General features: G+C 39.8%; 1 protein-coding gene and 1 long non-coding RNA gene across 2 annotated transcripts in view; one reads left to right on the top strand and one right to left on the bottom strand.

The window, feature by feature from the left end:
- LOC108504374 overlaps window positions 1-11,637 on the top strand; it is a 28,362-nt gene extending 16,725 nt beyond the window's left edge. The window contains exon 3 of the long non-coding RNA XR_001877098.1: window positions 11,594-11,637. This is a non-coding gene — a long non-coding RNA (uncharacterized LOC108504374). The remainder of the gene's footprint in view (window positions 1-11,593) is intronic.
- PPARGC1A (PPARG coactivator 1 alpha) overlaps window positions 1-27,199 on the bottom strand; it is a 367,599-nt gene that overhangs the window by 94,960 nt on the left and 245,440 nt on the right. The gene's annotated exons all lie outside the window — the stretch shown is intronic.

The raw sequence follows: 27,199 nt of genomic DNA, 5'->3' as shown, positions 1-27,199 counted from the left end.
AAAAAAAAAAAAAAAAAAGAAAAAGGCAAGAAAAAGGGGAAACATAGCATTCAAGAGAGGTTAAAAGAAAATGGAAAAACTGTGCCAAAATGTATTTTGCTTTGTTTTCCTGAATTATCTCTTCCCTTATAAACTGCAGCACACTCCATCTGTACCTCCTAAACCAGTAAATTTTGCCCCCTGAGGAGGCAGATATGGATCCTCCTTGAGGAGATCTGGATTTTGAATCTTACTGCTAAGTGTTCAGCAAGTGTTCATCTCTGTTACATTAAAATGCCAATGGCCACCTGACATATTCCCATATGAGTCCCCACTAAGCCAAAAAGGATGGTGTCAAACAAGCTTGGTGAAGCCAGGGCATTCCAAAAAAAGGGAAAAAAGGGCAAGTGTTTGTACCCATCTGCCAACAGTCAGCACGGGCCAGCTGCAAATGCTGCTCACACAGACCCTGTCCTGAAGACAATGTATAGTGGTGGCTGGATCAGGCCCTGGCTTGCCAAGACTGATGATCAGTCTCTCATTCACTCAGCAAGACACTTTCAGCAAAGAGAGAAAACTGCACAACAGAAGTACATTCCTTCCCTAGTACTTATAGGTCTCAAGTGTTATCTAAATACCTCCTCTCCTGGGTATTGGATTTAAGGAAGAGAAGAAAGGGGCGCTCACGTTAAGACCTATTTATATATAGAGGCTAGGCTGCCTACAGTCAGTGGACATAAACTGGCACCTCTTGGTTCAGTTAAAACCTGAATCACTTTATGGACGTATCTGTGTCGTTCTCTTCACTGCACAGAGAACCAAAACCAACCATGCTCTCAAGTCCTTAAATTAAATTGGACAATCTAGGAACATGAATTTGTTTCCTAAAATTAGGTGGCCTCAGTTCCTGCATTGTTCTTGTGAAGAATCACCTCTAGGATATGGTGGGGAGTCTGCTAGTGTTATCTCAGAAGCTAGCACCCTTTTTTCTACCTAACTGAAGCCTGAGTGTGTTTTCTCTTCTACTAACACGTCAGAACTGGAGTTACACAACAGTGAAATGGCTGGAAATGGCTCCCTGCTTTTTTGAGTCCTCTAACCCTAAGCAGGGTTCTGGGATGCACTCACATCTCCATCTATGAGAGGAGGAAGGTATGTTAGTCCTCTTCTCTTACTGAGCTGTGCAGAATTTTGTTCCAAACTATGTCATTTATTATTCATTATTATTTAATGGGACCAAAGAATGCAATATGTGTAACCAAGAAATGTGCCAAGTAATGTTCTTTCCTTTAATGGCTAGATCAAAGGGAACTTTATGAGGCTGGTGCTGGCTAAGTCAGTAGTGGCATTTGCCCCAGATCCTCTGCAGCACACCTTACTCAACCACAGTTTTAAAATCTTTAAAGTCAGAGACCAAAAGGTGTGCTAGGCATCTAAAGTTCACTTGCCTTTATGAGCTTTTTTTCCCTTTTCAAATAAATGTTTTTGGAAGACATTTCTCTAAGCTGACTTGCAGTTAAGTGCTTAACATAGCATCTCGAGTACTCAAAAAGCAAACAGTCCTTGGAGAACACTTTTCCTACTCTTGCTCTAAATGCATGCAGTGGGTGATGGAAAGGCTCTTAGACCTGCCAGAAAAGGGACGATTTTCTGATTTTTCTCTTTTCTCCTTTAGTCACCAGCTGCTTTGTCAACAACTAGATATCCCCCGCTCCCCTCCCTTCCTTGCCCCCAGTAAGATTTGTAAATGTCTATGGAAAAGTTGTAAAACTAGCTCTAGCAGGATATGCATTCACCCTAATGCTGAAGACTCTCAACTGTGATAATTTAGCAGATCATTAATCCCACTCTCTAAAGGAGGCTGTAAAGCAGAACTAAATATGCAAATCCTCTTGTGCTTTAAACTTGCATCTGTCTGTCCGTCCATCCAACTATCTATCCATTGTAGTGGAATTCTCCTAAGATCACGCTGTATTCTAATCCATTAATGTAGCTCAACTGGAGCATACAAGATTAAATAATAAGAAAAAAAAAGATGTAAAAATAACATGGAGGCCTCAGTACAGTGGGTAATCTCCCAGACTTTATCTGCACCACACGTGCAGAAAGGGGTGCGCACAGCATCAGGGGTGAGTAAATGAGCCTTTTATCACCACCCACTGACATTCAAGCACCTATTACTGTAAGGCACAAGTGCAAATGAGGTGGGTGGCCTCTTTCTAGTCCACTTCACTGCACTGCAATGCAATCTGGCATGACCTCCAATTCCTATTCAGGACAGCGAACATTGTGGTATCAGGGGGTTTGGGTATTCTGGCATGGCTGCAGGTGGTATGCTTGCGCAGTAACTACCTGCACAATGCCTGGGGCTAGACACTTTGCTCACATGAGCAATAAACTCCCTCAATCAAATGTAACTAAGTGTATAATTTACTATTTGCAGCTATTCTAGCATGGAACTATTCCTGCTTTAACTTAGATTCTTTTAGGTTTTTCTTCTGGCTTTAAATCAGAATCCTAAATGAACATTTTAAAATGTAATGATCTTTGCTCCTTAAAAATTGCAGTATCAACGTCTATGGGGCACCTTCACAGTGAGCACTGCAGTGACTTTTAAGATGCAGCACAAATCAGACTGCTAACAAATGCAAAGTAACATTGCAGGTGAAAACTCAACAAGCAGTCCTGGACCCTACTATATATATGCAGTATCCAGGTGGAAAGAATGTCCTCCATTTCCTCAGTGGTTCTGGAGAGCAGAATACAGTAAAAAGAATAGGCGAAGCTCACAGAACCTAACCCAGTGGAAAATATCAGTTCCTGCTTGAACTGTAGGAGCTCTGGAAGGCAAGAGTCGCCTTATTTCTGTTCAGGGGAAAAAGGGGCACTGTGCAGATGGGGAAGACCCAGCTTCAGCAGTTTGTGTCAGGGAATAACAGATTTATTCTTGGTTGGAAAGCCCTGTGGGGAGTTGCAGCAATCTTAAGGCTGGAACTAACACTATCTCTCCAGCAGCCACAGGACTCCACTCCTGTCTGGAAGTGCAGCTGATGCTCCCATATGGGATTTAGCTGCTGGCAGAGAAACTCTCTGATTTGCTACAGAAATCTCCACTCTCATTCCTCAGCCACTTCAGTGTACTGTGCAGAGAGCTACTCATCTAGGGAGACCTAATGGGCTGTGTCTGCCTCTTACACCTTTAAAACCTTCCTATTCCCTTACTGAAAAGCTCATGTCCAGAATATTCCTCTGAGAAGCTTGTGGTCTAAGGGACTACTTGGGCTTACATAAGGTTGTTTTCTGAAGACCACTTCTGCCTCCCCATTGTTCCAGTAGAATCGCCACAGTCCTGTATGGAGCTGTCCACTGGACTTGGCACATTGGAATCCAACAGAATGAAAGCTGAGAACTGTGGATATACCCTGGTGTCTTGAACACAGCAGAAATTACCCATATGTGCCATGGGGCATTTGGATGTATGTGTAGGCACATGAGAACTTTTATATTTGCTTGTATATACTCATAAACCTGCAAGCACTCCAGAAACCAAGCAACATCATCTGAAATCTCATCTAGACTTTTTTCCTTCTCTCTAACCTGCTACAGGCAATTTCCTCTTCCCACTGTTCGTGACAAGATCCCCTGGGTCCAGCTCAGCTATTTGGGCTAGACCAAAAGCACGATTTGCTGTGCCCGCTGGATGGTCTAGTGACCACTGGGTGATGGAAGTAACACAAACCTCGAATCATTTCATGTCAGACATACAGGAGGCCACTCCTTTACAGTGGCCTATAAAGGCAAACAAACAAATGTGGATACCTATTGTTTCTGCTACTGAAACCAGAGATGAAAGCAGTACAAAAATATTGACCTTTGGCATATTGACACTTCTATCTAGTGAAGCAGGACTTGGCTTTTAGTGGAGATGTTTGATGGGACAGGAGAAGAAAAAACACATAATAAATTTATATATATCTAAAAACATACACAAAAGATGCAGTAAGATTGACAAGTATGAGAAGGAATAATAGGAGCAAACATAATTAATTTTGAAATTAATTTCAGTATAGAGCTTGACAATAATGCTAAACCAGCTCCTTAACCTCTGCTCCAAACAATGTGGCTATTGTCTCCTGGTAATCCCGTATCTCAGGTCAGGAAGCACTGGATTTTGTCACTCAGCACTGATGTGTGAACTCACACTTGTGTCTTTACACCTTGTATCTATATATACACAAAGAAAAAAATAGAATTTGTTTACTAAATACTCTGCAGTGGGGGGAAGAGATGGAGAGATAGACAAAGGGTGGAAGGAAGAAGGGAGGGAGAAAGGGAGGAAGAAGGAAGGGAGAAAGGGAGGGAGGCAGGGAGGAAGGAAGGAAGGGAAAGAGGGAGGGAGGAAGGAAGGAAGAAGGAAGGAAGGAAGGAAGGAACCAAAACCAAAATCTGATACTAATGTGTGCATAAGTACCAATCAATTCTACCAATTAAAATGGCAATAGAAATCAAACCAAAGCTGCAAATACTCAATGCCTAAATATTATTGCAGTGTCCCATTGTGCCTGGGCCTATTCCAATATGAAACAGCTCAGAAATTAAAAATAGAAACAATAGGGACTTAAAAAAATTAATCCTCACTCACAATGCACACAAACACAGTAAGCTATTTATTTTTATGTTATGTGTCAGCTCTGCATCGAGAGAATTTCACAAATAACTCTGTGTCCCATGCTCTATTACATGCATGGGGTATTCAGAAGAACAAGAGTTTGCTAACCAGACACCATTATAAACACAAGAAATTATAGGGCTTCTTTTTCTGCAATAGTTTAACATGATTTTAATTATATATGAAGAAAAATTTGAATAATTAGCTTTATAAAAAACTGCCATTTGCTTCAGCAAGTGTTTAGCTCTTTTACTCAGAAAATGAATCACATCCATCCAAATTTCAGGCTCACAACAAAGAGCTGCTCAAGAATACAATGCAACCTATTCTGACAGTATCTTCTCATTGCTGATGACAAGTTTACAAAGGCAACAGCAAAAGTAAGGAAGCAGTCTTACTGTCTGCTATCTACAGGGTCATCCCCAAATCCATCTACTTGGTGTTTGTGTGCCACAAGCATTGTATTGAGGAGACATTTTACAGACTACTACAACATACTGCAGGATGCTTCATGTAGTATGGATTAAGGCAAAGTAGAAGAGCTAATAACTCTGCTCTTACATCACCAGCATAAAACATACCCCTGCAAAGGGAAAGATTAGCATTAATTGCCTGTTGTCAAATTCATAATTTTCCCCAATTTATTAGAAGTTTTGTGCATTGCAGCACCACGAGAACAAGTTTGTGAGTACTGCAATACACCAATCTTTATTCTCCCTTTGGTAAATTAATGCAGATATTTTGCCTTATGATAATTCCTAATTAATAAGAGGGTTAGAAAAAGTCCCACTATTTGGAACTCCAGTGCTACTGTTATTTGTTTGAAATTCAACTCTTAAGTTTTAAAAAAAATAAAATATATGCAGGTCTCTCTTTACCACATCCCATTTACTGCAAGAATACTTAATATTAGTAAATTGGTCCCTTTGGGAATCTAAATGTAGGCACATATAACAATACACGTTGAAAACCATAATTCTATCATAATCACTTCTCATTCCGGGTTGTTGGTTTTAGGGTTTTTTTTGTGGTTTGGGTTTTTTTGTTTTGGTTTGGTTTTTTTGTTTGTTTGGTTTTTTTTTTTGGGGAGGGGGTTGTTCATTCAAAAAGGAGACTTCACACTGAAGAGGTACAGTAAGATTTGGCTACTTACATAAACAGCCTAAGTTTGAAGTGCAAGCTCATTCATGCACAAATAACCCTTTCATATATGAAATTCTTACATGTAAATGTAGAGAGTTAAATAAACTCTGCACTACAGATTCACTTCAGGTAGTCTGTACAATTTTCTGCATAAAAGACCATCAGGTCAGCCTGAAAACCACTTGTGAATGATTTAAAATATAGGAAAAATAACACAAGCCTGTAGATCAAAGCCCAGGGCTATGTTTTCAAAGGGTGTTTACTGGAGGTGACTTATGTGCACAGTATATTCTTACATCTTCCAGGTTTTTGAATGGTGGTAGGGACAGGCAATTTTAACTCATTCTGAGTCTGCAACTTTAATAAGTGAAAAAAATTGTGAGGCAGACTCCACAGTCAGCAAAAGCTACCCACGTAGCGCACTCCAGTGAGCAGGAAAGGAGGGTATGCGCAGGGGAACAACAACCGCGAAGAGGCTTAACCTGATTTCCTAGTTGGTATTTCCAGCCCTGCTGACGCACGCCCAAGAAGGCTGCTCGCATGCGATCTGCCAAGGTGTCGCTGCAGGGATCTTGGTGCTGGCAGTCCCCTGCCATCCTGCTCCCGCAAACCTTCACGGCAGGAGGGAGCATCTCAAGCCCATGGCCATCAACGGGGTCTGCAAATCACCAATGAAGCAAGAGTGGAGGGGCAGCACCTGGTCTGATGCACTCTTCAGAGGCACTTGGCATTCACATTTTAAAATAGGCAGGTTTTTCACAAAAGAAAAGGAGGAGAGGGGAGAGTATTGTCTTTCTTTAAAAGGGTAGTACATTAGTGACGATATTTTTTCATTAGATCCCCATTTGTCTGGTTGGGGAATTTATGGACTTTTAAAAATAGATTTTGCCAAACAATTGTGTGGGCAACTGCTGACTTGCAGTCTGCAAGATATCTTTCCGTCAGCCTCAGGAAGATTAAAGCAGCTTCTATTTTCATCACAAGGGAGCTAAGGATGTAGGCACAAAGGAGAAATTCACTTTTTGCCCACATCAAGCTGAGCCTCTTGCCAGACGATGCAGAGTTCGCTGCAACAATTGCCAACATAATGTGTTACCTTCTATAGCCCCTTCAGGTTGAAGAATAGCCTTCTACTGCTACACGTAGAGAGCAGGAGTATTTCCCAGTCCCTGGGTCTACTGTTTAACACTAGGACAATTCCTTTCCTAATCCTGCATGCCAAAAAGCTGACAAAACAGTAACACTGGCATACAAAGGAGCAAAATCTCTGTGCATCACACACATTTGAGAAAAGAAATGGAGATGAAAATAAAACATCGTCTGAAAGATCACAGCATTACTTATTCTTGTATCTTAAGTCCTGATTCTAATCTCACCAGCATGATGCTCAGAGAGAAAAGCAAGCCACAGCCTTGTATGTACCCCTCTTAGATAGATGAGGGGGGAAAGAGCCCTGCCAGCATATCTGTACAAGACAAACCTTGCATTAAATAGGGATACAGGGACTCAGGAACGAGAATGATCTTCTCAGATGTCAAATCCAAGCCCCTGGTGTCCCAGGCTACAATGTGGTGCAGTTCCTCTTGGAAAGCAATCACCAACTCCCATAAGGAAAGTCCCCTGCTACCCTCAGAAGCAGGCTCTTCCAGAACTTTACTCCGTTCATGATCTGATCTTTCTCCAATTTTCAACCTGCCTTTACTCGTAGCTAGTTTATATCCATTTATTCTTGTGAAAACATTGTTTTGTAGCTTGAACAGTCCTTTCCCTCCCCGGTGTTTATCCCTCTAAAGTATTTATGGTAAGCAATCGGATCCTCTTTCTGCCTTTGTTTTGCTAGGCTATCCAAGCCAAGCTCTTTAAGTCTCCCTCACAAGACAGGCTCTCCATTCCTCTGATCTTCTTGGTACTCATTCTGAACTGAATTTATCATCTGTGCACACAGATGACCTGTTGTACATAGTACTTTTGATGGAGTCACATCATTTAATATGCCATAGAAATAACATAAACAGAATAGATATGAGAGAGAATCTATGGGATGTTCCAGTTGTCCTTGGATACACAGACTCATAAATGTACTTGGCATTTACTTACTCAAAGACACAGATATATTAAAATGTAAGTACTTAGACAAACAAAGACAGAAAGATTTTCCTTTGTTTAGCCAGAAAAAAAAAATAATTTTACCCTGAACCTAAATGTAGCTTTGGAGGAAAAAGTTTACTATGGACCTGCTTAACTTAAACCACAGCTGTGCTACCATGAAATACCATCCTCCTGTTTATAACAAGGGAGGGGCCCTGTGCCACAGTTCTTATTTCAAACCCTGATAAACATCTACATGAACTGCAAAATGTGAAGGAAAACTTGGGGAGAAGACCAGCATCTTTGCATTAGTAGCATTATTTTCTTCAGCCTGATCTGACCGGTTCTGCTGCTGCCAGAGAAGCAGATACAGAGATCGAAAAGCAAAGCACCTCACCAGCTTTCTGATGAGGCAACTGAACTGCCCTCACTTGCAAGCACATGCAGTGACCCACAAGTACATTTAAGAGCCTATTGCTAAGGGTCCCCAGCACAAAACTAAAGTAAACCAAACCAGGCAGTACGGTATATGTAGCAATTGTGTCAAGGTATGCCAAAAGCCAGCAGGCTTTCAGCAACATCCCACATACGGCTGCAAACACTCATGCCAGTTAATTAGCAGTGGCATTAAACGAGACAAGGGACACTGAGCAGGACACTGGGGTTAACCTTACCCTATGTGAGCTGTGCCATATGATCTTTTATTCCATATGTTATCAGCATACTTCAAGAGATTAATTCAATATTCACAATTTTGAATGAGCAGATACCATTTTGTTACTCCGTATCATACTTCACAAGTCTCAAATGTTCAGCATCTGATTGACAGCTTGAAGAGGTGCCACAAGGTTAAATGACAGCCTATCAATTTTTCAAGGGCAAGAAATCCTTTACGAGACAGTCAGAGGTTTTTCCTTTTAGCATTTTTCCATTGTTTGCCTAACCTTAACCTCAGGTACACACTGGAGTTTAAGGACATGCTGCTGTAACAGGGATCATCAGTCAACAATGAAAAAAAAATCTCAGAAAGGTGAACCATATGCCCACCCTGAAAACACATACAAATTATGGTAGTCGCAAAAGATATCACTGCAGATTCTGCTTCTATGGCAGAGCCTCTGCCATTAGTTACACCATGCCCAGTGTTGGCACCTGCTCCTGAACTCAAGCGATAGCCCTCCCATCAGTTCTAGAAGGGACTTAGTTCCACAAGCACCACCCACCACAAAGGCACCTTGCTCCTCTAACCCTGAGATAAAGCTTTATGCCACATCAAGGACAGCATGAGAAAACTGATAGCTTTACTACTCACAACAATGCAAAGGGAAGATGAAGCTGTGAAAATCCCCGAGCTTGAGGAGCCGCTCTACTGGACCGTGAGCGAGGGCAGCCAGACAGAAACATGCAGCCAGGCACATGCAGTGCTGCTTTTCTTTATAGGAGAAGACAAGCGATTTCCTGGCATATGTGCAAATGCCTTGGAAAGTACCGGCAGGCACATATGAACATTGCCTGGTAGCTGGCAATGCCTGTGAGCACAGGACCCCCGCAGTAAGGGAACCTGGATGGTGCCCCTTGTCCTCCCAAGTGACAGTCACTGCTGGCACGCATGTCAAGCACTGCTCCCCGCCTCGTCCTGCCTGGCACCCAGACTGCACAGGATAGGATCTGGACAAACATCAACAGCAGCTTTTTATCGGCCACTGGAAATAGGGCCAGTTAGTATCACTGAGTCATTAATCTAGTGTTATACTGTAGGTCAAAACGTCCTTCTGTTTAGACCTTATTGTCAAAGTCTTCCGCTTCTTCAGCATCATGATTTACTGTTTGGAGAGATGTAACTTCATGTCACTGTCACTTTTCCTGTTTGTGTTCTGCTCTTTGCCTCTGAGACATCTTGACACACTGATATACAAACCAGAGACGCAGAGATGGTTGTAAATACTGCACTAGGATCCATTCCTAAAAACTTGTAGAGACTCTAACACAACTAATTGGACATGTGCAAGGAAAAGATTGACTTGAGAAATTCATAAAGAAAAAATATTGCATTAATAAATTAAGAGCTGCAACCTGTCTAAAGTTCAGCTCTATCGACTGCTAGGACATCTGAATGATTGCTATAATTACTGTAGATACCAATGCCACTTTGCAATATGGCCTCTTGTGCTTGTATTGTCTTTCCCATCTTTGCAGCAGTATTATAGCTCCAAATGCAACTGTTGCTGAATTTAAGCCGGAGTGCCTGGAAGGCAAGGGCTGTATTTTATACCACTATGCTTCTGGTGCTTAATTGGGTCCTAAACTAAATATGCTGAATATATACTTAATTAAATGTGCTAAAGAAATATTCTAGGTGCATTTAGAAAAGATTTGTTTGGTCAACTAAGATGTTTTGCAACTGTAATTGCATTATTGTTATTGGCATTTCTAAATCACTCTCTGCATTTCCTTTGGAATAAATGTCTTAGTCGCTCACCACTATAATGTATTTCTGTGCTACAAAACTGGAGGAACACATTATATATTCATGTACACTTGGCTTTAACCACTTACAGTATAACAATGAAGTAAGGATTATTATGCAGTAAGTTTGCTGAACAATCATTCTTTTAAACCATAAATATATTCTGCATATACCACAACATCCACCCAGTAAGAAATTGGGTAAACAGAACTCACTTATATTTTGAAATTGAATGGACAGTTAAAACTGAATTAACTGGGCAAATAATAGCATTTCAAACATATAAAGTATAGTTCACAAACTGCGGTATAACACAGCCTATTTCTCTTGCAGTACAGGGAAGAGAGAGTTATTAATATCATGCATGTTCCTGACTCATATACATTCATTCAAAACCAGGTTTTGATAGTGGTCTTAAATAGCTAAAATTATAAAAAGATAGAAAGTCCCTTTATATTACATTTTCTGAAACATCATCAACAGTGGAGCAGAGCAAAGGAAATCCAAATCCATTTTATCAGCTTCTAAATGTAATGTATATTACCTGTGTGATAATATCTTCTGTCACACTATCCAGGACATTTACTTGCTCAAAAAACAACAATCAAAAACAAAACCAAAGAACACAGGACACTAAAACAGAAAAGGGGTGCTCTTTAGAACAAACCGACTATACTGAACATGGACAAAGCAAAAAAAAGGGCAAGTTTAATTTTTTCACTCTAGTAGTTTTTTAGTGTACAGGGATTTTTCACTGTTTCTGTGTATTGCAGTTTTGTTAACAGGCAAGTCCCAGGCATATGCTTGTATAACACAAAACATATTTGGTTTTAGCATTAATAATTCCTTTAATTACTCTTTTATCAATTGTGTCATATTTGCAATCTTCACTCACTACATCTTTCACATTTTATATTTTTTAACCTCTTGAGAACCTTCTCTGCAATATTTGGGAGTATTTCACGTGGCATGAAATACAAGCAGCTACAGTATAAAACAGCTGACCAGATTCAAGTTCAGAAGGCAATCCTGCTTGATGTGGTAGATCTCTGGCCACAGATCTGATTTTGTGTGGTGTTTGGGGAAGGGGCGCAGGCCATGCCCCAGCCTAGCAAAGCTTTTAAGCACACACTTAACTTTGAGCATATGATTACTTCAAATTACTTCAATAAGATTATTCACACACTTGAATTAAATGCTCTTCTGGATTTCTGCCCTTATGCATGGCACACAATTTATCTCTGCAGGGGCTCCCAAACTGCAGAGGAAATCTGGGAAAGGAGGATAAGGCACCTGTAGGTATTTTCAGGACCTCACACAGCACCCAGGTGAAATAAGGTAAGATCTTTTTTAACATCAGTTGCAAGCAGCAGCTGCTTTCCAGTGCCCAGATGGGTGCCTCTTAGAGAACCAGGGTGGGGGGTTTCTTACAGCCTATTAAAAATGGATTCATAGAAAGTTATCCTTTTGTAGAAATAGAATTATTGATCAGAAAACTCTTTTTTCAACTTACATTTTCTGCAGACAAAAAACATTCTTCTTATGAAGCTCCTCACTTAGTTGTTTGGTACTGGATGTTTTTCAACAATTTTGGGATGTAGAGGTGGTACTTTGCCAAGAAAAAAAACAAAAAGAAGCTCATCTGCTGTTAAGAGGAAAACCTTGCTCATGGTCTAGTTTTCAGGAGTATTAAAAAAAATTTTGTTGTTTTTTTTTTTCTTAAGACAGAATAACAACTCTATACCATTTCCTGAACAGCTTTTGTTTCCTGATCCCACATAGCAGCTCCATTACACAGCTCCACTTGCCCAGACCTTGGCAGACCACAGGTTGGATGGGGCCAGGCAGAAGAGCTGCCCTTTAAATAGACAGCGCAGCTGCACATAGGTTGTTTGGGGATTTAAGTGTCAACTCCTCTAACTATATTAATGGGAATTTAAAGTGTAAGGGATACCATCAATCCAGAGGGGGGAAAAAAAAAAATCTTTGATTTGAGGTTACTTCAGCATCAGGACCAATCCAGAACAACAGCATGTACTTCGTAGCTTTCACAGGTAGAATGAAATATAAGTCCCTTCTATCTTAATGTACTTCATATTTCATAATGAGAATTATCACGTTGAAAATAGTTCTGAGAAACAAAGGCATGTAACCAGTGCTGCTCAGAGTAGTTTAAAATCAGACCTTATTTGTCTGTGTCAACATTTAAAAGTAGGGAGTACGAAGGATTTTGTTAATTTTGTATTAATAAAGACCCCAGAACCCCACAGGGATCTGTAGGCTCCTTCAGTAATTACAGAGTGTGCCAAAAGACCATGTGTTGTATTCCCAACAATGAGAAAGAAGCACATAGTTTTGCTGCAGTCTTGGTACTTTCACTATGTGTCACTGTGCATCAGCATTAGCTGAAGAACCGAGAGCATGGCTAACAACAGAGAAAAAAGTAAAAACAATGACATACGATTTCTTCTGAAACATCGCATATCTCTTTTCCATATATTAGGAAAAGGTTATGCTCCTTTCGCTCGTAATTATAAAAAAAGAATGTTAATACCACAAAGGTTCAGCATAAATCAATTTCAAACTGCTAAATTTATTAGGCAGTGCTTGTAATGAATTATCTGGAATGGGAAACAAATCCAAGGCTAGGATTTTTTGCTGATACTTGCTAATTGTATTGAAAAGACTAGATAACATTTATGTTTCTATTAAGAACTGCTAATTTTTTTACACCTTACAACCATGGAAATACTTTTTCTTATCTGCAGAGTATACTAAACAAAACTGATTTATACAACTAGAATTGTGTTTAGAATGAATAAAAATTACTTATGATGGCATAAAAATATCAAACTAAATTATACTTAGAATTTTTAAATGTCATGGGGAAGTACTTTAAAGCATAGATTAACAGATGTTACTATTCCTGTTCTTAAAATTATTGTAAGTATTAGTAGCATTATTATTATAATATAAAGAGGGCTGCAAAAAAAATGCAGAAATCCTTGAGGTTGCCTTGTTTAGGGTCTGAACCAATGCCTACTAGAGTTAAAGAAGTCTCAACAAAAATTTCAGATATACTATTAAGAATGAACGAAAATATCATGGTGATTTAGTTTCAATTCTATAATGGCATTCTTAGAAGTACTGATGTATTTCTATCATATGAATATATATATGCATTTCTAGTTCAGAGTTAGATCTTTAATGCAGCAGTCTACAGATAGTCCCTATAATTAACAGATAGTCCAGCACGCTAGTTAGGCTTTCTCATCTGAAGTAGATAGAGTCCAAAGAGAGAAAGAAAGAAAGAAGAAAAGAAAGAAAGGAAGAAAGAGAAAAAGAAAGAAAGAAATGGAGGAAGAAAATAAATTTTTCTATCTGACGTTTTATTGCAATACTTTCATTCATATGTGGATATTTAAAAATATGTTTTAAAAGTTAGCAGATATTTCTGTTGAAATGCAAACCTATGGGTATTTTCATCTTGACACACAGGGGTCATGAAGAAATCTCAGGAGCTCTAATGAGAAGATACCTCACCGGTTTGTTGCAGGGATGTGTCCAAAACCCAAAACTGCTGTAGCTCGTGGCCCAACATTGGCAGTATCTGTTGGGCAGACTGACAGGAAGAAAATATGCAATATGAAGAAGTCTTCCTCCACTGTCTTATCAGAGAGGAAAAGTAAATGCCATCATGTTGACTGAAGGGGAGGTATCACACACCATGCGGTCACAGAGAATGAACTCCACAGTGAGCAAGAAACTCCACTTTTTGACAACGAACAAGGCAGCAAGTGAGTGGACACCTGGTCATTTAAAATGCAGCAGGATTGGAATGTCAGGCCCATTTGCCAAATTGCTGCTGCTGTTCTGAGCCAGAAGAAGTAAAATGTGTTTCCCTTATACATTTCAGCTGCTGTGCTGTATCAGAAGGCACTCTGGGCTGGAATGTGAAAACAAGCCCCAGTCCTGGATTCTTTTCCCACAGTTCCTACCAGCTTTCACACTGCAAAAACCCATCTGACAAATACCGCCATTAGTGCATTACCTTCAAATTAGGACTAATAAAATCCTGTCCCAGCTTCATATAAACCAAGTACTTTTTTTTTTTTTCAATTGCATAAAGCACAGTGTTAATTCCAGCAATTGCTTGGGCAGATGATAGACTTTGAGGGTATGGTAAGTAATTCCAGCCTGTAAAGCCCAGTATGTACTGATAATGGAGAAAAGCAACTCACATGAGCAGTACACATCACCCATACAAGTCGCCTCCTGCCTTTTATTCAGCAATTCTTTCAACTAGTCCTAAAGTTGGTTGCATGGGCAGTGCCTGATAGAGATTTCCCCATTGCCTCTGCACATACAACCTTGTCATTACACTCTCCTTACTCTCCCAGTCAGAATCATGGCATGACATTTTGGTGCCCTTTGCATCGTCCACCCAATACTTGACCTGTCTTGGCTGCTCCCATCTGCTGCAGCACCTCTCACCTGGCACTACAGCATTGCTTTATGCGCTCTTGGTGCCCCACTCAATCTCAACATAGTTTTTGTAGAGAAAACATCTTTACTATTCAGCTGCATGTCCTACAATTGAATATCCAAATGTGAATATCTAAATGCAATAGCTTTCATCAGAGGGAGTTACTGGAAATATTTACACTAATTATGCTTCTGTCTAAATCGGTTACTAGTCTTATAGTTAAACTACCAGAAGGATTTCTAAAACAATTGATTTTTTTGCTAGTTAGTGTTTCTTATCAGACAGATAATGGGAGACAAGAAATAAATAAACTCAGGGAGGTACAATTACATCATCTTACTCTTTCAGCATGATAAACAAAATGGTATTCGCTTCCCTCCCCAGAGTGCTATGAGGCTTATTCCATTAAGGTTTGTCAAGTGCTTGGTTGGAAGACCCTGTGAGTACATGGTGTTATTAGTAAATATTAAATAGAAAACTAGATTCTAATTATCAGGATAAACAGGCTAAGTTCTGCTTGGCTAAATGCACTTGGGAGAGGAACCCAGGACCACTAGCATGCTGTAGTGTTGCACATCCTTATCAGATCCAACTCCTTTTAGCCTCCAAAAGATCAGGTTTGCTCAGGCTCAAACCTACCAGAATGAAAATTTATCACCACTACTATCCCTTCCTCATCACTGAATAAAAATTTTACTCACACTTTAGGGTGTATTATGCATAGCAGACTGATGCAATTTATTTTTCAGGCATCCCCAAACTTGCTCATCACCCTGTACAGCTGGGACAGAAACAAAGCACACAAGTAAAGCACACAGGGCTCTGCTCCTGCAGCTGGCGGGGGTCCCTTCAAGTACAAGGTCAACAGTCTCCTCTGTCACTGGGCTTGTGACTGCCTTGCCCTTACATCCTGGTACCCGAAGGAAATTCCCGTTTCATGGTCTTTCTGCCTTTTGCCACAATGAAGAGAAAAAAAACAAACCTCCATGTAAATGTTTCACCAGAGATAAAAGAGACATATAAAGCACTTGTGCAACACTGCATTAATGAATCGGAATTCAAGATAAAATTGCCCTTAATATCATGTGTGGGTAAAGGTCTAAAATATTTTTGCATTGATCATTCATGATTAAAACTAATGTCAACTGGTAGCTTTGGTAGTGGTTTTTTTTTTTTACCTTTGCTGTCAAGTGAAGCCTGTGCTGGGCACAACCATCTGGGGCTTTACATCTTCCCAAGCGTGCTGTGCAGTCGGATGGCATCTCTCGCGTAAAAGGCAAAGACTGACAGGGATTCAAAGGAGACAATTGCTGCAGTGAAGAAGCTCCTTTCACATCAGGGGAAAAGGTGGAGATAGATAAAGCTGTGGAAAATAACACTTCTGGTGGGTAGAACAGGAACCCTAGTGAAGACAGAAGGCCATTCACAAACAGAGCTTTTTTAGGAGCAATCATTTTGCCAGCTTTAAATGTCCTTTAAAATGGGCCAAGTAACCTGTGCCTACTGAACTTCTCCCAAAGACTGCACACAACACGGAGTCTCCAGAGTGTAGCTAAAGCTTTTTAGGTAGTACCTAGTGATGTATTTTGTTTGAAAGGAAAACTACCTTCACTGTGCTCAACGTTAACAACCCGACCACTGCAAAGGTAAGAATTTTTTTCCCACCAGGGGTAGGCTCAGAGATGCTTGAACACATAAATTTTGGACTACAGTGGCCTCTCCCTAGTGGGAACTACTCACTGAAAAGCAACATTTGCAAGACTGATGGTTTGGGTTTTTATACAAAAATCTCCTACTAGAAACTAGATCTTGAAACACCAGCAAAACAACTGGAAGCAAGAACATTAAGCATGATGGTTTGCAACCCTTCTACCTCTCTACCCTGAAACCTGTAACGACAGGCTGAATTCAAACAAACAGACAAACAAACGAGAATCTGTGAAGACTTAACATCAGAATCCTTCAATAATCTGCACTGAGTGATTCTCAGAATGGAAGACTTTCAGCCACACCCCTTCCTGATCGAGATGGACAGAGGCTGGGCTGGAGCAGCCTTAGCAGGGAAGTCTACTTTAGGCACACCTGGCAGGGCTGTTGATAACTCTGTAAGACATACACTTCCACTTATATTTATGCATGGATCAGCACCAACCCTACCAGCATGCCAAGCTACCTGGATAGCCTGGTTGTAGGAGAGAAATTGCCATGTATGCCCATTGATTATGTTCTCTATTCATATAATAGCTATAGATTCCCTACAGCCTGAAGTGAGCCCTTGTTCTGCAGCTACGACGCGGTTAGGCATAAGCTGAGGCATCCTGAAACGATGGCACCATCCCCTGCTTCTCAGAAGCTGCCTTCCAGCACTAAGCAGACTGAATCGGGAGTATGGACTAAATTGGAACCAAGCAATTTTTAATGCGTCTACTTATTGAATTTTTAATTTGCAGATTATTGACTGTATGGACTGTAATGGCTTTGAACAACAGGGTGAGTGTGTATGCCAGACATCTGAAGTAATTCTATGTGAAAAGAGATGGCAAATTGCTGGAGCCTTTAATTACACTATTATTTAATAGTATTAAGGGCGGGCCTGAAAAAACAGAATACTCTCCCCCTTCACATTTATCTACATCTCAATAAAATGAAATGCCATTTGTGTGAGGCAAAGGGAGCAGTGGCTCTGAATATATGTACTTGTATGTAACATCTCTGAATGGGGTTGGTATGAAAGGGCAGACCATACAGAAGTGATGGTTTCAGTCCATGGGATTTTAACACTTTTTCCTTCTGTGATCCTATAAGCCCTCAACATCAAGAAGGCATTAAATAAAAAGTAATTAGTTTTCTGACCTGCCTTTTTCTATGCATATGAAGACCATAAAAAGAATGATGCTGTCACTGATCCCCACATCTGTCTGCATATTGTATGCTTTATAGGTAGAGGGCCTGATGCTGAAACAGAAATGGGAACTCCTAGGTTTTTTTGGGCAGGCTCTTGACAGCACATTCAGCACACAAATCCATTCTCAGCAAAGCAGCAACAGCAGCCATGAGCTGGCCTCTTTACCACAGCCAGCCCATGTCATGCCAGGCACTCCTTCCCTCCCTGGCAGCAGGGTACCGCTCTTCTTTTCTTTCCTCATGATTTTATTTGGAAACAAAAAGAAACAACATCCTGTCATCAAACATCAGTAAGGCATAATTATTATAGCTATGTTTTACCTACCACAGTGAACGTTATTACTATGTGAAGATCACAAATATCAAGCCTCCAGGAATGTCACATGAGAATGTCATAAGTAAGCCTATGTCTAAAATAAACACCTAAGAAAACCCTTCTCAAAATCACTCTGTCTACATACATGCAAATGCTTTTTACTAAGGGCCATTCTTTACACGATTTGAGAAATAACTTGTGGAAAAAGAAGGCTGGATTGTTATTTCAGGGGCAAAGACAGCAATGCACAGAGAGCTAATATTCTGCTTACTTCTCTCAGACTGGTGCTGTTGAAAGGAGCCCTGAATACCGCCAGGCTACAGCTCAGCTGAAACACACTGCAGCTGCTCAGGACATGCTGCCATCAGGAACAGGTCCGAGCCCCAGCTCTTCTCTCTTTCATGTCACCGACTATGAGCCTGACTCGTATTTCTGCTGCCCTTTGCCAACATCTCAGGCAGGGAAATCAAAGCTCAGTGATAAAAAGCACCTTTGCTAAAATTTAAATACACTGTGTCCAGCAAATGAATTTAAGACTAGTAGGTGTTAGTGGCTGCCTTAAATAGATACGTTTTTACTCACTGCTGACCACCTCATGCATTAAGGTCTAGCAGTATTGAAAGAAGACACAGCGAATATATAACCCACTGGAAACGGAAATGGCACGCAGCAGGACAGGGCTTGTCAGTGGCGGGCTGAGCCAGGGAAGGGAATTTTACGAATTCCTTTCAATGTCAGGTCCTTAACTTTGCAGTGGCAGTTCTGTATGCTGAAGTTTTGTTTCATGCCCTATATATATTCCTCTTTCATGGAGAGAAGGCTGGTGACTGTGCTTACTATTCTTGGAGTGCTGTCGTGGATGGGTGGAATACTAAGAGAACCACATCTGAAAATGTACACTCACAACGTCTTATCAGTATTGGACATACATAATTTTTTCTTGCAAAGTTTTTGCTATGAAATTGGTTGTCACAGAAATTCATGTGCTTCTCCTTGCTAGTTTTTTTTTTTAAACCCGCTACATTACTATATTTTTTGATGTCCATTTTAATGTTCCTTAAAGATAAAGCCAGCCGTCTATACTAAAATTTCATGCACTCTTTTCTTTGGTTGAACAGAACTGCATTCTCACTACACAGTAGTATTTCACATACATTTCAATAACTTGGTATATACTCCACATGGATGAAAATACCCACCTGTAAGCATGAAACATTTCTGCCTTAATTGAATGTAAAGGCAACCTTTCCCAATACACATTCTCTCAGGCAAAAGGAAGTGCATGCTCCATCGATGTAAAGCACCACTGTTTAATTTGCTATCATGGATGGTTTAGTTGAATAACTGAAACAGTGGTCCTCACTTTGGTCTACCCTTGGAAAACTGAAATCTAACCTTGGAAAACTGAAATCTAAGTCTGAAGAGAGTTTCTCTCAGCAAAAGTTTTTGATAAATTATAATTTATCAAAATTGTAATAACAGCATTTATCTACTTGATACAGAGACTTCACAGAATAGTTTATAGGAACAGAATATATGCAAGTTAGAAGCGTTCATGGATAAACACAAGCTGGCAACTAGCACTGATGGTCCACCAAGTATACTGTTCTTTCAATAATCTCCATTTTCCAGTTGAAGTGTAATTCACTACAGATTTTCAGCCGACTATAAATGAGACAATGGCAGTTATTATTTTGCAGTTTTGTTTGAAAACATGAACTATTATTGACTGCATGTGGAAATGCTGAACAATGAACCAATAACTTCCATTGATAGCATTTTAATTTCTTGAGAAAGGTGCTCAACCAAGCCTTTACGTGCTCCTTGTAAGATTTACATGGAAGCGATTGGAGGGCAGTGCAGAGAACTGCAGCGGATGGCGCAGAGATCTAGAGTAAGCAAAGAAAAAGAAAACACAAAAAAATGTCCTATTTAGTGTGCTCATGGTCTGAAAATGAGGATTGTTTCAAATATTGTGCATATTAAAGTTCTTCGTGGAGGCTAGCTGAGATCACACCAGCTTGATAAATCAGGGCCTAGAAAAGATGTACAGGCTTCAGCCACAGAAGAGTAAAATACAGGCGCCTTCCAGAAAAGTTCTAGGGTAAAGGACTTGCAGCAAAACTGGACACCATCAGGTCTCAGGATGATGATTATGGTGACTAAGATGACAATGATGGTGATGATAATAACAGCAGCAGCACCAACAAATTCTTTATTAAAGCATAGATACTAAAGTAACCAAAGCCATCTAACATGTTAAGTGGAAGAGTTGTTTCTTTTAAAGTGAAGAAAGCTACTCTGATTTCAGAAAATAGGTACATTGAACACAGCAGTCAGCAAAAGAAACCAAAGAATTAAGACAGCTGAAGCACAATGAAAAAACACAGTGCTCTATTAATAATGCTTACCTTTAAAGAAGCATGATAGGACGATGGCATTTAATATCAGTGCTTATCAGAAGCATCTCAAGAGATTTCAGCTCTTTTAATGTATGTCTTACAAAAGAAACACCACTAAAGAGTGCTGACTTCAATGTTTTCCTACTGCTAACAGCTGCCTTTCAGGCAAGATCCCATGAAGCTTTCCTCTTCCACATTTAACTGACTGTGGATTTCCACATTTAATTGAATGGGATTCAATAGCAGGAGCAGAGAGAGTTCAAATTGTCCCTTTGGGGATTCGCTCAGCAGAAATTACTCATTCATGCCATGACATTTTGAGGGAATATCATAATGTCGTTTTGGACACAATGTCATAACTTAGAGGAACAGAAGAATAAGATGGAAACATCAATTACGATAAAAGTAAGGGTCTAAAAATTCGCGGTTTTCCCTGTGTCCTTACTTTCATAGGGAGGTCCCAGTTCAAAAAGGGCTGCTCTGTATCTGCAGTTGCTCTGTACATTCACCCTTGGGTCACTATCATCACCCGTGACAGGGTCACCTGCAGGCTGTATCCTGCTGACTTGTGTTCATCCCAGTCAGCCCAAAGAGAAGAGAGAGCAGTGCTACAGAGATCAGCATAGTAGGAGAGTGGGATCAGATAGGTCTGGCTCTTTCTCACAGCACAACAGGACTGATGTGGATATGGTGGGTATGCTGGTATGATGGTACCATAGGGTGGGACCAGAATGCAAAACATTGCTATACACAGATATGTACATGAATATGTACATGTACACGTGTACGCACGTATGTGAGTGTACAAATGGTCCAAATAGTTATTTCTGCGTGATTCTATGTCATGTGCTGACACTGAATTATGTTAGCAATACCACTCTACAGCATAACTTTACTTCTTAAAAACATTAAAAACAAATATGAAAAATAAGGCAGATGCAGAACTGTCATGGGAAGGCTTGGAGTTTGAGGCATTTAATATGGGATATGGCATCTCACAGGCAATCCACCAGATCCTGTACATACTGTGTGAGAACAATGGCTCGAAACCCCTTATAAAAATACCACTTGCACCGCTGATGAGACACAAGCTGGGAGGTAAAACCAGGGAGGAATGTCCTAGCACGTTAGGGCTTGATGAGAAAGTGGACTTGACCCCAGTGTGCATGTAGAAGACTCTATCATAATCCTCTCTTCTTCTGTCTTTAACCTGCTCTCTAACTTAAATGAATTAAATAAAAATGCAAATAAGAATGAATAATTATTTTCATCATGATTAAATAATTAAAATAAATCCATATGTTTTTGTGATGATCAAACTTCAAGGAACAAGACTTTAAGTTTGCAAAAATATAAATCAGTGCTAAATGACACCTTTATGTTTGGTACCTGATGTTAAATTACTGATTAATCTTTATATATTATTTCACTTACCATGTAAATTTTTACTTTTCATGTATTACAGCTGCTATGCCAGCATCAAAAAGGCACTAAAAAGTTTGCCACAGTGCACTGAATGGCATCCATTAGAACAATTTCAATAAGTATTTGTAGAAAGGCTCTTTCCAGGTTGGATGGACTGCCCAGACCCAGTGCCACCCACCCTGAGTGCCTCACTGGCAAGCCAAACAGTGGGGACAGCCAAAGGACAATGTGCTCCTGACCTCCATGAGCAGCTCTTTGCAAACACTTAACTGGGAAAGTAAACTTCGACATCGGGGTTTTGTCTTTGTGATACTATAATTATTCAGTTTTTCAGTTACTGCTGCAACTTCAATTCACTTAGCAGTAGGCTTTTTAGATTACAGTCCATTTATTATCAACATTTTTTTTTGCACAGAAGGTTACAATGGTTTATTAATCCATCAACAGACTCCCTAAAAATATGATCAATGATGCTGTATGAAATGTCATTCTTTATACACTTTAGGAGGTTTGGCAATTAGCACTTCAAAACATTATGACTGTATTGAAGGTTTAAAAAATACTTGCAAAAAAAAAAAAACAGAACCATATCCCTGAAGAGTTCTGCTGAATTAGAACAAAACACTGTAAATCTTAGCACCTGACAACACTAGTTTTATGAAATTATTCAAAAAATGCATGTTATTTGAGAAAGTTATATTAAAAAAAAAGTGTTAGAGCTAGGATTTGATTAATGAGACTGTGTCTAGAACAAGTCCATACTGCTGCGGTACCTCAGAGTCGTGTTTCAGACGTACCTGAAAACTGGGAAGGACCGCTATTTTCCAAAGCATCTTTTTAAAAGAAAACAACCTGACAGAGCTGCTTTCTCAATACAGTGTGGCTTTTAACTGGGAGAAGCTACGAAACGCGTTATAGTTCACTCTTCTTGGATGAAGAGGCTCTTCAATTATAAAAGTGTAAAAGGGTGAAGACTGAATCATGGCCATGAAAGTCCCATAAATACACATTTCCTCACTCACTGCATGCAGTGTGCAGATACAGCAGCAAGCAAGATGAGAGAGAGTTAATGCTGTACACCCTCCTGCGCTGCATTCACGTTATTTAAAGGACGGCACACTTTTCTGAGCCTTGTTTTAAGAATACCTCTTACTGTAGCAGTATGTCAAATATTTTGGTTGATATTTAAATAATTAATGAATGCTAAACTCTCCTCTTTTTTTTAATAGAAGAATAAAACTGTCATATTCAGAAGCTGACCTTTTTTTACTCTGCTATACAAACCCATTAACAATACCGAAAAACATATCCCAAACATAAAAAGCTTTGAAATATCAATTTAAAGGCTACTTTCTGCTATATCCTTTATTGTAAATGTTACCAAGAAAAAGGCAGAACCCAAAAATCAATTTTTAATATATTTCTTCCTACCACAGGATATCGGAAACATTAATGGTTTCTACATCAACATGGCTACCTTACAAGCTCTGCTCTTCCCACATTTGCCTTTAAAATATGATTAATGTATGTTTGCATATATATTTAAAGTACTCCTCCATGTATATTAATTAACAATAACACAGTATAAACAACTTTCCCATTGTTTGATTACCCAGAATAACAGCTTGATATTTATACAGCTGCTGCAACTTAGTCAAGAGAAAATGTTGCACATTTTTGATTAGCTAACTGGATTCCAAACAAACCAGGAATCCAGGCAGGAACCAAACTTTTGAAGTTAAGTTTTGAAGACACTGCTGTTTTGCAGAACTGAAGTACCTCTAGTACAGACATTTTTTGAGAAAGTTTTCTGCCTTTAAACTTTCAATGGTCAAGGAATACTGATTAAGTTGTAGAAGTTCCACTGGAAATAGGCATCACAATGAAATTATTTAGCAGTAGCTAAACTGAAGTGAGTGTGTATGAGTGATGGTTATGAACAGCCTTGTGCAATCTGAGTGTGGAAATGTTCCCTTTATTTTTCTTCTTTCTGCTGCTTCCAAAGAGTCTTCCCTTTCTATCTTAAGTCCATACATACAGACAATTCTGCAAATTGTAACATTCCCTATTTGGAATCAAATTTCATCCTATTGCTCCTAGTCACTCCAGTTTCCAGGCTTTCTTCACCACTATTGCTCAACCTAATCCATCAGGTTTTTGGAGATGAGGGTGGAAATTTCCTCTGTAATCAACAAAGAGAAGTAGATGCCTTTGAAAGCCTGCGCAGAGAGAAATCTGGATTAGGAATCTAATTAATTAGGGATTATGAACTTAAATTACACGGACCTCTCTTTGTTCATAATGTACGTATTTACTTCAGGACGATTGGTTCACTGTGTGCCTAAATCATGAGGATGAGATACAATCTAGATATTTTCCTGAGGTACACATCACGTTCTCTACCACAGGTTTCATGAGGAATTTTTCTTCCTCTCTTTCCAGATCATATATATGTGTATGTTATTATTCTACTAATAAAATAAACCACATGCAAATCAGTAATATCAATCTCAGCCTAAAAGTAGCACACTAGACTGGAAAGCAGAATAAAAGACAACTGGGGAGTATCGAGAGGCTGTGAAGCCACTGCAGAAAATCACTAAACTATGTTTGCTTGGGCTTCAGGTTTTTCTCTTTTATCTACTTTTAAATAGCATCAGCCTTTTCACACTGTCCCTCAATCAGAAATGTTAGTCAATCTACTGGATGGTTTGTGGTGAAGACTGAACCTGGTATTATTGGAATAATCTATGTGAAAATATCACTATTTCAGAAATATACAGAGGTATTGTTACAGTAATACTGCACTATTACAGAATCATTAGAGAAAATTCTCCTGCTGCCTGTAAACACATCATTTAAACTCCACGGTGTTGCACATGAAAAAGCCTCTTCTCCAATCAACTAGAACAGACTTTGCTCTACAAATGTAAACTGGATAAATATTATTCTTAACATATTAAAAGGAATCAATGATAAAACCAACTTTTCATATCACATGAAAGCCATCAATGCATGTCATGTCATTTTAAAGTGATCTTTTAAGTGTTAAACAGCAGAAACCTGAAAGGCCATGAAAAGTTTTTTTTGTTCCCTTTTAGAGAAGGAAGGGAGTAATCCCAGGGATTTACAACTAATTGTACAATTTCATCACTGAATAATTGCAATAAGTAAAAGTCTATTTAAACTATCTTACATCTGTCAGGTCACTGCTGTCAGCTGCAAACTCCACTCACAGCGTATCACAATTGCTTTCTAAATACCACTGCATATCACAAATACCCTCTCAACATTTTGGTGCATCACAGTAAGTTAAGAATGGACTTATCCCCAATTTTAATGATAATCACAATGTCATTAAAATGTAGATTTTATTTTTGCCATGATAGCTGTCAAGCTGTAAGCACAGTAATATGCCTGTGGGAAACCCTATTGAGCCCCTGTAAGGAAGACCTATCTCTGACAGTAAGGAGGGAGCACAGCATTCCTAAAACAATGTGGAAAATGTGAAGTCTCTCAGGAGAAAAAGATTTAATTCACTTTTTCATGTTAGTCGTTGCTACCTATTGATGTCCTAAACCTGCTGCTGAATACTAGGGAATTCAGAGTAAAAAACCATAAGGTAAAGCTTTTACCAGCATGTATCTGAGCATTAATTAAAATGCCTTAAGGCAGAGTAAAACTGCTTCTGAAACATTTACATGAGATGAATAGACCTTGGATAAGGAGGAAAAAAAAAGAGTATTCGCAATAGTTTTCCTTAAAGCTATGCCCATCGGTCTTTAAATACAATGACTTTTTGACTTAAATTCTCAGATCTAAAGCCTGTTGTAAAGAACCCCAAAGTCTGAGAAAATATGGCTGGATAAAATACCCCAGAACTATTTAAAGAAAAAAATAGTGCTTATAGGATTGGTCTTTTAATGGCAGGTTTAGCAGAGAGTGGGTTTGAGTTAGTTTTTTTTCTATTGAGGGCTTTCACAGAGTATTTGTCAGGGAGCCTTTGGGGATACGTAATTTAGGTACATCATCCTCTGTGTACAGTACACACAACACCAAACCACAATTATGACTGAGTCCTAACCTCCTTTCACTTTATCTTCTTAATAATAACCTGTGTCATTACAGAAGACCATTTTTTACTGCAAATGAGGTTGTATGCCAGGACAACTTCCCCTCATCCCATTCCCGCTGCAGTCCTGGTGAGCCACATCAAGTCCCAGGTAACATGTGAGAGACACAGTGTGGAGAGCCTGGCCCCCATGTCCCCATGGGGCACGGGGCAGAGGGCATGCTTCTCAGGAGGGAAGGGTGGTGAGGGACTGGGTGGAAAGCATTAACCCCCACACCCATCCAAGCAGTCTTTGGGGAGGAAATTCTAATTCTGGAGGAATTCTGATTTTTTTCTTTCAGAAATGATGTCACTCACCAACGTGCAGTAACTGCTGTCTGCTGGCCCTTGATAATAGGCAGGTTTTGGGACCATCAAGCTTTGGGCAGCTTAACCCAAACCTAGGTTGGTCTCACCCACCCGCTTGTAAAGTTTGCTTTTCCAGCTACTCCCTGTCACTTCTCTTGTGACTAGCATGTGGGACACGTACCCACATGTCCATGGCACAGCTGATGGGAATGGCACTGCCTTGGTGAGGCTTGATGGGGCTGGAAGTTGCAGGGCCAAAACTGATAAAAGTCTTTGGAAGCAAACTTCTGACTACTCTTAGACTTTCCACAGGTCCTGGCACCAGGATCCCAGCAGGGTCCCCCACCCCCTGGGGAAAACAAGGCTCTGAAGTTGTAATCTGACTTAAAAGCTCCCAGCAGGGAATTAATTCCCCTCCCAAGCAACATTGTTCAAGAAGCTTGGGATCTGACTCCTGAGGAAGTGTGGCAAATTTCTCCTCGGAATTTATTGGGATCATCTTTTAACCCTGGCATCTCATCTTGCCTTTTTCGCCTCGATTAAGGAGCTATCTGCTATCGAAGGTATCGTCTTCAGGTAATACCTTGTAGACCATCATCCCATCATCTCACATCCTCCTCTTGGACAAAGTAAGTAGATTGAGCTTCTTAAGTCTGTAATTGTAGGGCCTATTTTCCAGAGATTGAGTGAATTTGCTACTGACTTTAATGCTGTCAGGATTTACTCTCAGAGCCTCAGCTGATGCAACTTCTGTGCTCAGAGGTCAGAAGAAAATGTAACTAAACCATCGCTGAGATTTTCTGATTCCAAATATCTCCTGCAAATCTCTCACTGTACACTTAGTATTTTGCAATCTGCTTTAATTAAGGCTTAGCAATCAGAAGAAAAAAATCTTTGAAG

Source organism: Lepidothrix coronata, unplaced genomic scaffold (assembly GCF_001604755.1).
Source record: "Lepidothrix coronata isolate B3197 unplaced genomic scaffold, Lepidothrix_coronata-1.0 Scaffold0, whole genome shotgun sequence".
Taxonomy (NCBI): domain Eukaryota; kingdom Metazoa; phylum Chordata; class Aves; order Passeriformes; family Pipridae; genus Lepidothrix; species Lepidothrix coronata.
This window is presented reverse-complemented; position numbering and strand designations above follow the sequence as displayed.